Below are 14,421 nucleotides of genomic sequence, written 5' to 3' on the forward strand. Positions count from 1 at the left end.
GCTACAGTGCGAAAACAGGCCCTTCGGCCCACCGGGTCCGCTCCGACCAGCGATCCCCGCACATTAACCCTATCCTGCACCCACTAGGGACAATATTTTCATTTACATCAAGCTAATTAACCAACAAACCTGTAGGTTTAGGAGTGTGGGAGGAAACCGAAGATCTCGGAGACAACCCACGCAGGTCATGGGGTGAACGTACAAACTCCATACAGACAGCACCGTAGACAAGATTGAACCCGGGTCTCCAGCGCTGCCTTCGCTGTAAGGCAGCAACTCTACCATCCTGTGAGTAGGCCACTGCATTTATGCACTTGGTCCATGTGTTTCTGGTCAATGTGGGCCCACTCACTGTTTGAACCCCCCCCCCCCCCAGGATATTGATGAGGAGAGTCATCATTGGGAATTCCAGTGAGTGTGAAGGGAGATGGTAATTCCCCCTCTCATTAACGATGGATGGTGCTTGACTAAAGCAGCTGTGGGGAGACTGACTGCAACTGATGCAGAAATAGCTATCGTTCAATCAGTGCAGGCGATTCAAAAGATATGATTGTTTTGTTTACATGATCTTATCGAAACGTATAAGATTATTAAGGGGTTGGACACGTTAGAGGCAGGAAACATGTTCCCAATGTTGGGGGAGTCCAGAACAAGGAGCCACAGTTTAAGAATAAGGGGTAGGCCATTTAGAACTGAGATGAGGAGAAGCTTTTTCAGTCAGAGAGTTTTGAATCTGTGGAATTCTCTGCCTCAGAAGGCAGTGGAGGCCAATTCTCTGAATGCATTCAAGAGAGAGCTAGATAGAGCTCTTAAGGATAGCGGAGTCAGGGGGTATGGGGAGAAGGCAGGAACGGGGTACTGATTGAGAATGATCAGCCATGATCACATTGAATGGCGGTGCTGGCTCGAAGGGCCGAATGGCCTCCTCCTGCACCTATTGTCTATTATCTATGATAAAGTTGCTGCCCATGTCTTTTTAAGAACTGAGGTCAAGTTTTTTGTTCATCGGCCTTACTTTTATGTTTACACAGTTCATTACTGCAATTCACAAAAACAACATCCAAACAAACTGGCATTATAACTGGATTGCCCGTTCCCATTCCTATTAATTCCAAGTACATTACAGCTGCTGAAACTCCGGTTCCACGTACCTATTTCTTCGTTGTGTGTGGAACAGTTCCCCGCTGAGCATTTCCTTCACTTGTGTGATGTATATGTAATGTAAATGCCAGTGCCCCCTTGAGACCAAGAGCAGAAGCTGGCCAATGGGCTTGTGCCTTGTGACTGAGGTCAGGTGACCTTCTAGGGCCAATGGGCTTGTGCCTTGTGACTGAGGTCAGGTGACCTTCTAGAAGTTTCCTGGTGAAGGATCTGTAATTAAAATCTTCTTACAAGTTGTCGGGCGTATATTCATTGTGCTAGCCACAACAGGGTCTTACAGAGGACATTACAACTTGCTCATAAATGCCATGATGGTCGCCGAGTCCAGAAGCCTTGTGCGGTGGCAGCCACCCGGGATCTCCTACAAAAGCTAGCTGGACAGCGGTGAGAATGGTCCGTGTTTAGTGTGGTGAAGGAGTGGGTCAAGCGAGGGCTACATCGCCCTGAACTTGGCACACTCTTAATGGCTACAATCTGCAGTCAAACAACGTCAGGTATTGGCTTTAATTAATCTGAGTATCTCCCACCACTGCACCTAAATGCCAGTGGCGGTTACCGAGTGAGTGCACTGTGTACGTCATGCTCTCCTCCTCCTCCTCCTCCTCTTTCATCTTCATTAACTTCAACTCTTGTTCCCATTCACGTGAAGAGCATCCTGTCACAAATGTAAAAGCTCCCGAGGCTAATGAGTTGGCGTTGTGCTTTCTCACAGTTGCAAGCAGAGGTTCTGCCACACAATGTATCACAAAATTCTGGAGTAAATCAGCGGGACAGGCAGCATCTCTGGAGAGAAGGAATGAGTGACGTTTCGGGTCGAGACCCTTCTTCTGCCACACAATGATTCCTAAATCAAAGAATCCAGCACTGCAAATTCCCATGTGATCCAATCAGCACCGAGTGAGGTAATTCACTCAGTGGATATGCATTAAAAGCCAAATGTGAATTTTAAATTAAAGTATTGCTGCAACACACAAATTGCACTCATTCTCTCTTTTCTCGATCATTCTCAATTTGGGTACTGAATTTCTGAAAAATGAATCTGCATATTGTATCCACTAAATTTCTGAATGTTTAGATGATTTTACAGATTGCTTTAATTGTTTTTTCATGGAAACATCATTATTCAAAGCGTGAGGAAATGCTTCAATTAGTCAAGATGCTTTTAAAACTATTTCTCTGTTGATATTGCAGAACAATGTAGAAGCAGGTAGTGCACATTTTGCCTTTATTTTGCATTAACAATGGATGAACAGGTTCATTTCATGTCCATTGAAACTTCAGTTTTAATGTGTGAAAGTACGGATGACAAACACAGTAGTAGATCTAATCCCAAACTTGTTCACATTTAATAGATGCAATTTATCTCACGCTGCTGCTGCTTTGCTACATTTCAGTTCATTGCAATGAAACTCGAATACTTTGGTTGCACTGCAGCAACTAAATAAATAAATATTGCAAAATTCAGCGATGCATGTTTTAACAAAAACTAAAGTCTCAACAAATTTGGAGCCTTGTATTTTGCAATTGCTATCTTGCGGTGTATAGCTTTGAAATTAATGTCTGTGAAAAGATGTTATGGGTACAAACGTTTACTAAAATTCACTCAAGTGGTGACCAAGGAATATACACGAACCTTCATATGAACAGGAACATGATTAAATCATACCACATTTACCGTAGTTGGTTGAGGGCTATGTAACATTGGAAGATTTTAGGAACATCACAGGAGCGGAGAGAATGTTACCATGGCGGATAAATTTTGGGAGAGTTTAATTTAATGGGATTGAGGAACTTTGTGTCTGAAGGTTTAGGTTTATTACTGTCACGTGTGCAGTGAAAAGCTTTATTTTGCGTGCTATCCGATCAGATCAGACATACTATACATAATTTACATACAATCAAGTCAAACTCCAATACAATAGATAAAGCAAAGGGGAAGATACAGAGTGCAGAATATAGTTCTCAGCGTTGTAGTGCATCAGTTCCGGAGACAAAGTCCAATCTCCACAATGGGGTAGAGGTGAATTGGATAGAATGGTAGCTTATGGAAGGTCCATTCAGAACCCTGATAACAGAGGGGAAGAAACTGTTCCTGAGTCTGGTGGTGCGCACTTTCAAGCTTCTGTACCTTCTGCCCAACAGGAGTAGGGAGATGGAGGAATGACCGGAGTGACATAAGTCTTTGATTAAGTTGGCTGCTTTTCCAAGGCAACATGAAGTATTGATGGAGTCAGTGGTGGGGAGTCTGAACTGTCTGATGGACTGGGATACAGCTCCAATTCCCAGCAATTTCTTGCTGCCATTAGCAGTACTGTTCCCAAACCAAGCTGAGATACAACCCGACAGTGTGCTTTTTATGGTGCATCTGTAGAGGTTAGTAAGAATCATTGGAGACATTCGGAATTCCCAGAGTGTCAGGAAGTAAGGGCATTGATGTGCCTTCTTGGCTAGAGTTTCAATGTGGTTGGTCCATGCACGAGTGTGGATAAAAATCTAAGCTGAGCACATAACCAGAATTAATGTTCATGGACTCAAACGGATGAATGCACAGAGGGGTTTGAAAATAGTGGGAGAATTTAAAAACTGATGTGTTAACAAACCAAGTCCCATCATAGGTCAACTCCAGTGGTGGTGATGGGTGCATTGGATTTGATTCAAGTCAGGAAGACCAGCGTGGTTTTGTCTGAGCTCGTGTTTTGGAGAGTAAGAGGTGGAAGATCAGCCAAGAGTTTGTGAAATAGTCTAAAGGGCCTGTCCCACTTTAGGCGATTTTAAGGCGACTGCCGGTGACTAGGCTGTCGCCGACAGTTCGCCGGGTGTCGCGGGCATGATCGTGAGGAGTCTTCCAAGAATCGTAGTGGATCTCAGCGCGTCGCTGAGAAATCAACCGGATTGAAATTTCTCGGCGACAGTTGGCTTGTCGCCAGGTATCGTTGCTTATTGCGGGCACTGCCGCATGCTGTCCCCAGGTTTGCCAGGTTCTCTTAGATGCATTTAGAAGCACATAATATTAAAATAAGTAGTCATTTCAAAATACCATAGAATGCTTGTGTTTAACCAATTTATTTACCGTCCGGACATTTGACAGGTAGATTGGAGGCGACAGTTTGACGGTCAGGTAAACGTGGGAATTTCGCGATGTTTGTGGCCATCAGCCATTACATTTAAAGTGGGCTCCCAACCTAGATATGCAACCCAGAAACCAGATATGCATCTGTTGTACATTTTCAAAGAATGTCCACACACTTTTCACAAAAATCCACTTAACCACTTTTAAAATTGTTATTTTTAATACAGCTATTAGTAAACTGGAAGTAAATCCAGTTTATGCCTTGTTACAGTGATACTTGGTTTTTAAGTAACCCATACAAGATGTTATAGTTCAAAACTCTCAATGTCACAGTCTGTCCTGTTCACTCACCTGCCAGCCACGCCCACCACGTTAAGCCAACTCCCCTCACCTGTTCACTCACCTGCTCCAGATCACCAATCAAGCCAGCATATAAACCCTTCCTGCACACATACTCTTTGCCAGATTGTTCTTAGCCCTCATGCAAGACTCTCCAGCATTCTCTCTTGGACTGATTTCCCGTTGCCGACCCTGCCTGCTCCCGACCTTCATGCCTCTTCGTAGCCCTGGTGAACGCCTCCGTCTTCTGTCCCCGACCACGAGCAGGTAGAAATAAAGCTCATTCTAAAACTACTTCCTTGGTTCCGTGTGCTGCATTTGGGTCTACCTGCGGTCCATTACGCTCAAGTACTTACCGACTTGTCAGTGATTTCAGCGAAAATAGGATGCCGGAGAAGCATTGACAGCGTGGGAATTTTGCGATGTTTCTGAAGACGTTGTAATCTCGGCCTGATTCGGCATTGTCGTCGGGTAAAAGAAAAGTTTGCCGGTCTGCTACGACATTGACAGTCGCCGGCAGTGGCCTAAAAAATCGTCTGTGGGACAGGCCCTTTAGGTTGAATTGTTTCATGAATAGGTAATGGCATTTCATGGCTGTTGTAGGCTGAATGAGGGGTGGTGATGAGTTGGCGTACGGAAGAGAGACAGAACATCTTGTTGCATGGTGCTGCAAAAGCAACCTCTTGTTCAACACCAACAAGACCCAGGAAATAATCGTTGACTTCAGAAAGGGAAGTTAGGTGACAACGCACCAATTTCCACCAAGGGATAGACAGAGCTCCAACTACCTTGGCCTTAACATCTCTGATGATCTGTCATGGGCTTAGCACTCCAATGTTATCACAAGGAAGGTGGTCCAGGGCCCCAACTTTCTAAGAGGTTTTAGGAGATTCAGTGTGTCTTCCACAGATGTACTGTAGAATCTATCCAGTCTGGTTTATCATGGCCTGACATGTCAATTCCAATGCAAGATGCAGAGATTAAATTTACACAAAATGCTGGATTAACGCAGCAGGTCAGGCAATATCTCTGGAGAACATTGGAAAGTGATGTTTCAGGTTGGGATCTTTCTTTAGACTGTTTGCACTAGCGAAAAGAGGTGGTGGGACTTAGCCTAGTCCATCACAGTGTAAGAAAATAACTGCAGATGCTGATACAAATCGAAGGTATTTAAACTGCAGTTCCTCCTCCATTGTCAGAGTGAGGCCCACCGGAAACTGGAGGAACAGCACCTCATATTTCGCTTAGGCAACTTGCAGCCCAGCGGTATGAACATTGACTTCTCTAAATTTAGATAGTTCTCTGTCCCTCTCTTTCCCTCCCCCTTCCCAGTTCTCTATCATCCTGTCTCCACCTATATCCTTCCTTTGTCCCGCCCCCCTGACATCCGTCTGAAGAAGGGTCTCGACCCGAAACGTCACCAATTCCTTCTCTCCTGAGATGCTGCCTGACCTGCTGAGTTACTCCAGCATTTTGTGAAATAAATACCAGTCCATCACAGGCACAGATTTCCCCAACATTGTAAGCATGAAGTGCTGCCTCAAGAAGGTGGCATCTATCATCAAGGATCCCCACCATCTGGGCAATGGTCATGTAATGGCAGTTTCTATACTTTCTCAAAGTCCAACCTCGATAGCCATTACTGCTCGGAGATGGGGTGGAGATATAGCTTACGCACACTCCGTACACTTCAGATGGCAAAAACGAGTCTTCCAAACGCTGTTTCTTAATTAATTTGTCTATATTAAAGTAGCACAAATCAAAAGAGTAATTCATAACTTTTTGTTGTAATCAACTGCTTCCCCTTCAAATAGCAGAGTTGTTACCATGTGGTCGTTACTGTGTGTTGCATTGTGGGTGGTGTGTGGTGTGGTAGTCAAATCTTTTCTCTCCGTCCTCGGAGACTAAAAATGAACCCCCCCCCCCCCCCCCCCCCCAATGTCCATGGCTACGCTAACTCCCCAGATGTAGACACTCCCCATTACGTATCAAATCACACCACAAGCATGCAAAAAGACAGAGACTAGCAATATCATGCATGGCCATAATACAATGACAGTGTTGGATGTTAAACCGAAACTGTTTAGATGTGCTCTTATACTGACGTCACTACCGGTGTACCAGATATAAAATGCATATGAAAACAAAATAAAAGTCTTCTCTTCCGGTTAAAGCAACACCGACGTATGAGAGCATGTGTGTTTATTCCTCCGAAGAATAAAAGCATAATACCAACTATCCTGCCTTTGAGATGCAAACGTCAACAGGTTATGGGCCCAGGAGGGATGGTGGAAGCCGATGGAACAGATTATGCTTCGACAGAGATGGAAAGAATTACGAATTATGGGAAACAACGTTTTTAGGCCACCTGCGGCTACAAGGCTTAAAGTCAACAATTCTGAACGAGCCGGCTACCGACGAAGAAGACGACGGGGAAGCCGAGAAAAACGAAAAAGCCTACGCCGAGCTGATACAAGTGCTAGACGACAAAAGTTTGTCGCTCATTATGAGAGAAGCGGCGGACGACGGGAGAAAAGCGTTGCAGCTACTGAGGAGCCATTATGCGGACACAGGGAAGCCGCGAGTGATCGGCCTCTACACCGAGCTGACGTCGCTGAAAAAGGCCATAAACGAAAGTGTAACAGAATACATTATTCGTGCAGAAACGGCGATTACAGCACTAAGAAAAGCCGGAGAGACTCTTAGTGACAGGCTGCTGATTGCCATGATTCTGAAAGGCTTGCCAGAGACATTTAAGCCATTTGCCATTCCACATAACACAGGGTGATGAGAAGACAACTTTTGGTGAGTTTAAGACCAAGTTGAGAAGCTACGAGAGCACTGAAAGATTTAGCGGCCATATGAGTGACGACAATGTAATGAAAGCAAGAGGCCGGGTGAAAGAAAGGACTAAAGGCTCAGAGAAGACATTCACCTGCTACAACTGCGGTCAGACGGGACACAAAGCGTGGGAATGCAGCGGAGAGTGCAGCGGTAAAGAACAGAGACAGTGGTGCAGTTTTTGCAAGAGCCCCACTCATAAGGAGGCAAACTGCAGAAAGAAAAAGCGAGACAACGTGAAACAAGCATCCGACTCCAACGACCACACATTTGCATTCAAAATAAATGACTGCCAGGCAAGTGAAGAGACTCGTAAAGGGCTTATGGTCGACACGGGCGCAACGTCACACATAATCACAGACATTGAAAAGTTTAAGAACTTTGATGAGACTTTCCAGCCCGCCAAACACTTCAGTTGGCTGACGGGACAAGGACGAGCGGTGTCGCACAGAGGAAAGGCGAAGCAGAGGTGTACCTGAGAGACAGCGAGGGCCGTCGTGTGAGGACGACGCTGAGAAAGGCGTTGTACATCCTATCATTCCCACAGGACATCTTCTCTGTCAAGGCAGCAACGACCACCGGAGCTTCAGTGATCTTTCTCCAAGGCAGCAACGAGCTCATCCACAAGAACGGTACCAAGTTCGACATTAAGGAGTACGACAGACTATACTATCTAAACACTGTAAGTCATAAAACTAATGACGGATGTCACGGGTGTTATGATATTCAAACATGGCACGAGATACTTGGTCGCTGTAACTATGATGATGTATCACAGTTAGAGAGGGTAACAGAGGGCATGAAAATTTAAGGTAAAGTTGATAAGTCCAAACTCAACTGTGAGGTCTGTATGAAAGGCAAATTTGCACAGAGCAGGAACAGAGAGCCAGATGTAAGGGCTAAAGAAGCACTTGAGTTAGTGCATACTGATTTGGCTGGCCCTATAGAGCCAGAAGCAAAAGATGGATACAAATACATACAAGCTTTCACGGATGACTACTCAGGAGAAGTGTTTGTTTACTTCTTGAAAACAAAACGTGACACTATAAAAGCTACAGAAAAGTTCATAACGGACGCGGCCCCCTATGGAAAAATTAAGTGCATAAGATCTGATAATGGCACAGAGTTCACAGCAGCAGATTTCCAATCATTGCTCAGTAGAAATGCCATAAGGCATGAAACCTCCGCACCTTACTCCCCCCATCAAAATGGGACAGCTGTGAGAAACTGGACAACGCTATTTGAAATGGCAAGGTGCATGCTACTCGAGAGTAACCTACCGAAAGAATTGTGGACATATGCTGTAATGACTGCCGCAGTAATCCGCAACAGATGCTACAACAAACGTGTTGGTCAGACTCCACACTACATGGTGACAGGCAGAAAGCCTAATCTTTCAAAAATGAAGAAGTTTGGATCAGTCTGTTTCTCATACAAACAAGTCAAAAAGAAGTTGGACTCAAGATGTGAAAAAGGGATTTTTGTAGGTTATGACAAAAACAGCCCTGCATACTTAGTCTACTACCCAGAGACAGGGCGAGTTCTCAAAAACAGACTAGTGAAGTTCATAACAAAAAGTGTAACTGAATGCCAAACTCAGACAGATATGGAGATGAGTGATGATGACCATCCTGGGAAGAGATTAACATCCCCCAGACCAAACGCAGAGGTGACTGATCAGAGTCCAGAAGTGACACTGAAGTCACACACAGATACTACTGAGAGTGATAGCAACACTCAAATTGGACAGGGTAAAAATAGTCAGAGCACACGCTATCCTAAGAGAGACAGGAAAAGCCCACAGTACTTACGAGACTATGAGTGTAAAGTAAAAGAGGATGACCAGATAAATGTAAATGTAGACTACTGCTACAGAGTGATGTATAATGTTCCACAAACCTTCAAAGAAGCTATGAGCTCATCAAAATCTGACATTTGGGCTAAAGCCATGAAGGAGGAAATCAAATCTCTCAAAGAAAATGACACATACACTCTAACCACAATACCACAGGGCAAAAATGCAGTGGGGGGGAAGTGGGTGTTTGCAGTAAAAGAATCTTCAGATAAGACTGAGACCTACAAAGCCAGGTATGTTGCAAAGGGGTATAATCAAGTAGTAGGAATAGATTACAAAGAGACGTTTTCCCCAACAGTTAACATGACATCAGTGCGCAGTCTGATGCAGCTAGCAGCTCAGTACGATTTGGAATTACACCAGATGGATGTGAAAACAGCTTATCTACATGCTCCAATTGATTGTGAGCTGTATATTGAACAACCTGAAGGATTTGAAGTGAAAACAGACACAGGTAAAAAGCTGGTCTGCAAACTTAACAAATCACTGTATGGACTGAAACAGTCAGGACGGAACTGGAACAAGATGCTGCATGATCATCTCAGTAAAAATGGTTTCGCACAAAATCCAGCAGATCACTGCGTGTACAGTAAAGAGACTGAAAATGAGAGAATAATTCTGATCATGTGGGTTGACGACCTAATTATTGCTGCCAGTGATAAAGAATCTCTCAATGGTGTGAAAGAAATGCTAAGTGCAAAGTTTAAGATGAAAGATCTTGGGAAACTTAGACATTTTCTAGGCATTGATTTTTCACAGACAGAGGGAGAAATAAAAATGAACCAAAAGAGGTACATAGCAAAAATACTGGAGAAGTTTGGAATGTCTGACTGTAAAACAAGGTCAACTCCATGTGAACAGAAACAAAACGTTTATGATGATGATGAGCCTGTTAATCCAACACAATACAGGGAAGTGGTAGGCAGGTTGATATATGTGATGACATGTACAAAGCCTGATTTAAGTTGGATTGTCAGTAAACTGTCACAATATCTAGCAGAGCTTAAAGAACAACATAGGATAATTACCAAACATGTGTTGAGGTACTTAAAGGGTACTATAAACCAGGAGCTGTGTTACAAGAAAAGAGAGGAAAAACTCAAACTTGTTGCATACAGTGACGCTGACTGGGCGGCAGATCAAAATGACAGGCGAAGCACAACAGGATTTTGTTTTAGTTTGTCTGAAAATGGGCCTGTTATTTCATGGAAATCCAAGAAACAGCAGACAGTGGCCTTATCCACAGGTGAAGCCGAATATATGGCAATGGCGGCTACTACACAAGAGAGCTTGTATCTTGTGCAGCTATTGAAAGGAATGGACAAAGATTGCCAGTACGAGCCAGTGAAAATCTTTGAGGACAATCAAGGTGCGATTGCATTATCAAAGAACCCAGTGAACCGACAAAGATGCAAACATATTGACATTAGGTATCATTTCATTCGGTCTGCTCTCAGTGATAAGAAAGTAATCATTGAGTATTGTCCAACAGCAGACATGGTTGCAGATATCTTAACTAAGCCTGCAATAAAGTTTAAAACTGAGAAATTCAGGGATTATATGTTTGGAGTGTAAAATCATAACAACAACATTTTTTTTTTTTTTTGAAAGGTTGAACACTAAATGTGTAAAATGTGGTGATACAGAGAATGTAATCAGATTAAGTTATGTTGTATATGTTGTTAAATGTAATGCACAGCATAAGAGCAAGTGGGGGTGTTGGATGTTAAACCGAAACTGTTTAGATGTGCTCTTATACTGACGTCACTACCGGTGTACCAGATATAAAATGCATATGAAAACAAAATAAAAGTCTTCTCTGCCGGTTAAAGCAACACCGACGTATGAGAGCATGTGTGTTTATTCCTCCGAAGAATAAAAGCATGATACCGACTATCCTGCCCTTGAGATGCAAACGCCAACAGACAGTAACTAATTTAAGCGTAAATGGCTCCTACAGGTCACTTCTCACTGCAACTGCAGGCAGGAGGTACATAAGCCTGAAACACCACACCACCATGTCCAGGAACAGCTTTCCCACAACCATCAGGTTCTTGAACTGACCAGCACAACCCTAACCCTACCTAGACAATGGAACACTGCCGACAACCTTTTGCATGACCATGGACTATTTTTTCTAATTGTATTTTTGCACCGATGCCTTGTTTTCTGCACAGTTGTCTTTCTTTCAGGAATTTTGTACAATTTATGCAAAATTTGCTTTTGCGTTTTGTCTGTGTGCCTGTGTTGCTGCTGAAAGGAAGATTTTCAATTGCACCTGTACCACACCAAACCTGTGCAGATAAACTCGACTTGCACACTGCACGTAGACCCAGTATAGAAGCAAATCGTCCAGTTAATATTTTAACAATTAGATCCAGTCATTTGCAATAATCTGAATGGAAAAATCTGCAGGGACTACGGTGAAATGTTGCCACCACCACATGCAGATGTTTGCTGCTGAGGAAATAGTAGACAAATGAAATAACACCAAGGAAATTTAATCCCCTCTTCCCAATCTCTTCATATTCCTTCTCGGGCTCCTGTACCACCTTCCTGCTGGTAACAGCGAGATGAGACCATATCCCCCTGGCATGGGTCTTTGATGATACCAACCTCCCCACTTTTGAAGGGGTCAACAGGAAGCACTGCCTCAAGAAGACAGCCAATGTCATCAAAGATCCACGCAACACTGGCTATGCCCCCATCTCGCTGCGACCATAGAGATAAAGGTACTGGAGCCTGGGCACTGTCACCTGCAGGTTCGAGAGCTGTTTCCCTCTTCCCAGCAACCATCAATGTGACATTTGAGGTCAGGGTCTTTCTTCAGACTGATTGTAAATAAGGGGAGAAAGCTGGAAGGGAGGTGGGGGCAGGACAGGTTTGGCAAGTGAAAGATGGATGTTGGTGACGGTCTTGACAGGCAGATAGTTGGGCATAGTCCAGGGAAGAAAAGACAAAAGGTTAGATAAGGAAAGAAGGTGTGAGTTGTGAAACCAAAGGAAGGATTAAAGATGGAAAGGGATGGGGAGGAAAAGGGAAAAGTGAGAAACCTGTGCCTTAACAGGCTTCCGTAAGGAAGTGAGACGGGAAATAAAGGGGGAGGGACACACTATTGTTAGGTTAGATACCAAAGATTGGAGAATTCAACGTTCATTACCACTGGGTCCTAAGCCACCCATGTGCAATATGAGGTGCTGCTCCTCCAATTGAACATTTGCCAGTAAGATTGGGTAGGTAGACACATAATGCTGTAGTAACTCAGCGGGAGAGGCAGGTTTCGTTGGGCAGGTTTATGTTTATAATTGTCACGTGTACCGAGGTACAGTGAAAGGCTTGGTTTTGAATGCTCGCCAAATAAATCAGATACACCATGCATTAATACAATCAAGTCAATCAAGACAGAGCAAAAGGGAAGATGCAGAGTTGAGAATATAGTTCTCAGCATTGTAGCATACACATTCCATAGACAAAGTCCATTGTGCTTAGTGGGGTGGAGGTGAATTGAACAGTCTCCTAGCTTGTGGTTTGACTGCTCTGAGATGCATGGAATTGCATTAGACCATGTTAATGACATTGGTAAATGTGTGGTTTCATCTTAACTTTTGTTTAATAATGTTTCTGAAATGGAAGCTTTATTTTTAGTAAATGCTTGTACACATAAAGCTCTTCTGAAAAATTATTATCAAAGCCACAGACGTCAAGGTAGCAATTAAAAAGTACAAGGCTCCAAACTTGATATGATTATAATTCGTATTAAAACTGTTAAAGCCGCTGCCTCACAGCGCCAGAGACCCGGGTTCGAATCTGGGTTTCTTTGGTTTCCGGTTTCCTCCCACATCCCAAAGCCATGCCTGTGGTTGTAGGTTTGTAAATGTCCCCCATTGCGTCGGGAGTGGATGAGAAAGTGGGATAGTATAGAACGAGTACGAGCGGGGTGGTTGAAGTTTGGCGTGTAGTCGGTGGGCCGAAGGGCCTGTTTCCATGCTGTATCTCTACACTAAACTAAAAAACATACGTTGCTGCATTTCAATATATTTCTTGTAGAGGATCAAACCATGCAGAAATTTTCATTACCATGAATAACAGCCCTGACATAAACGACATCACACTATAATATTGCATTTATTAAACGTTGACAACGTTGATCGAATTTTCCTGCTGTGGATGATGTCCTCATCAACATTCTCATGTCGTGAGTGAGGCTTCATTGGATGTCCAATACTCCTCTTCATACAATGATTATCCAAGGTAATAGCACACAAGGAACACTGATTTATTATTCATTATGTATAATTACATAATATCATATGGTGATCATTTGTGAACAGTAAATGAATAATATTTCAGGTGAAGAGATTGGAAGCATTAACCAAAAGAAGTTTCATACATTTAAAAGTCTTCTACTGCTTTGACTGCTTTAACTAACTAAAACTATGCAGAATAAATTATTATTCTGGAAATAGCTTCTAGATGATGCAATATAATCGAACGAGCTAATTATTGTTCCAATAAATCATTACTTTAGTTTTAGAATGAAAAAAGTGTTCTATGAATGCCCTTCAATCAGTTCTTGGATCTTTAATTCTTGATAGTTGTTTATTGTCTTTTTTTCAACTTGTAACTCTACATCTTGCATCTGTTATTAATGCAAAGAGAGAATCATAAATATGTATACCACATTTATCCAATATCCAAACCGAACAGTAGTTTCAGCAGAATTTCTAAACTTTTAATAATGATCTCATTATCTCTTATTCGCAAGAACGGAGGAGAATCTGAAAGGTGCAATGTGCATCTTATTCTCGGTGCTTACTGAATCTTCTGAGTGATGCTGGGTCCTTTGCTGGATAGGGAGTCCCTATGTTTGCAGAATGTAAGTCTGCATCGTTGAGAATACCACAACTCCAATTACTTTCCATTTGACAGGATGGTTTCACGAGAATTAAAAGACCACTTGAAGATAATGAAGGTGAAAAAGGTGAAGACGGAGAGTAATGTACACAATGTTCTCACTGGTAATCGCCACTGGCATTTTGGTGCAAGTGAGGGAAATTGTTGAATTAGAGTAATACAGGATTGGACCAGGTTGGTACTGGGCCCCAAGAAAGGGAGTTTGTGGAGTGCCTCTGAGATGAATTATTAGAGCAGCTTG

The 14,421-nt window shown here is 43.1% G+C and overlaps 2 protein-coding genes across 3 annotated transcripts in view; one reads left to right on the top strand and one right to left on the bottom strand.

The window, feature by feature from the left end:
• Positions 1-2,625, top strand: part of LOC144597928 (coagulation factor XIII B chain-like) — a 37,456-nt gene extending 34,831 nt beyond the window's left edge. For both annotated transcript variants that reach the window (XM_078407740.1, XM_078407742.1), the window contains one exon: positions 1,874-2,625. The gene's annotated coding sequence lies outside the window, so the exon portion shown is untranslated. The remainder of the gene's footprint in view (positions 1-1,873) is intronic.
• A 10,747-nt stretch (positions 2,626-13,372) lies between these two features.
• The window catches only part of LOC144597929 (complement factor H-like), a 53,282-nt gene continuing 52,233 nt past the window's right edge, over positions 13,373-14,421 (bottom strand). The window contains exon 17 of the mRNA XM_078407743.1: positions 13,373-13,905. The gene's annotated coding sequence lies outside the window, so the exon portion shown is untranslated. The remainder of the gene's footprint in view (positions 13,906-14,421) is intronic.

This window comes from Rhinoraja longicauda, chromosome 11 (assembly GCF_053455715.1).
Source record: "Rhinoraja longicauda isolate Sanriku21f chromosome 11, sRhiLon1.1, whole genome shotgun sequence".
Taxonomy (NCBI): Eukaryota; Metazoa; Chordata; class Chondrichthyes; order Rajiformes; family Arhynchobatidae; genus Rhinoraja; species Rhinoraja longicauda.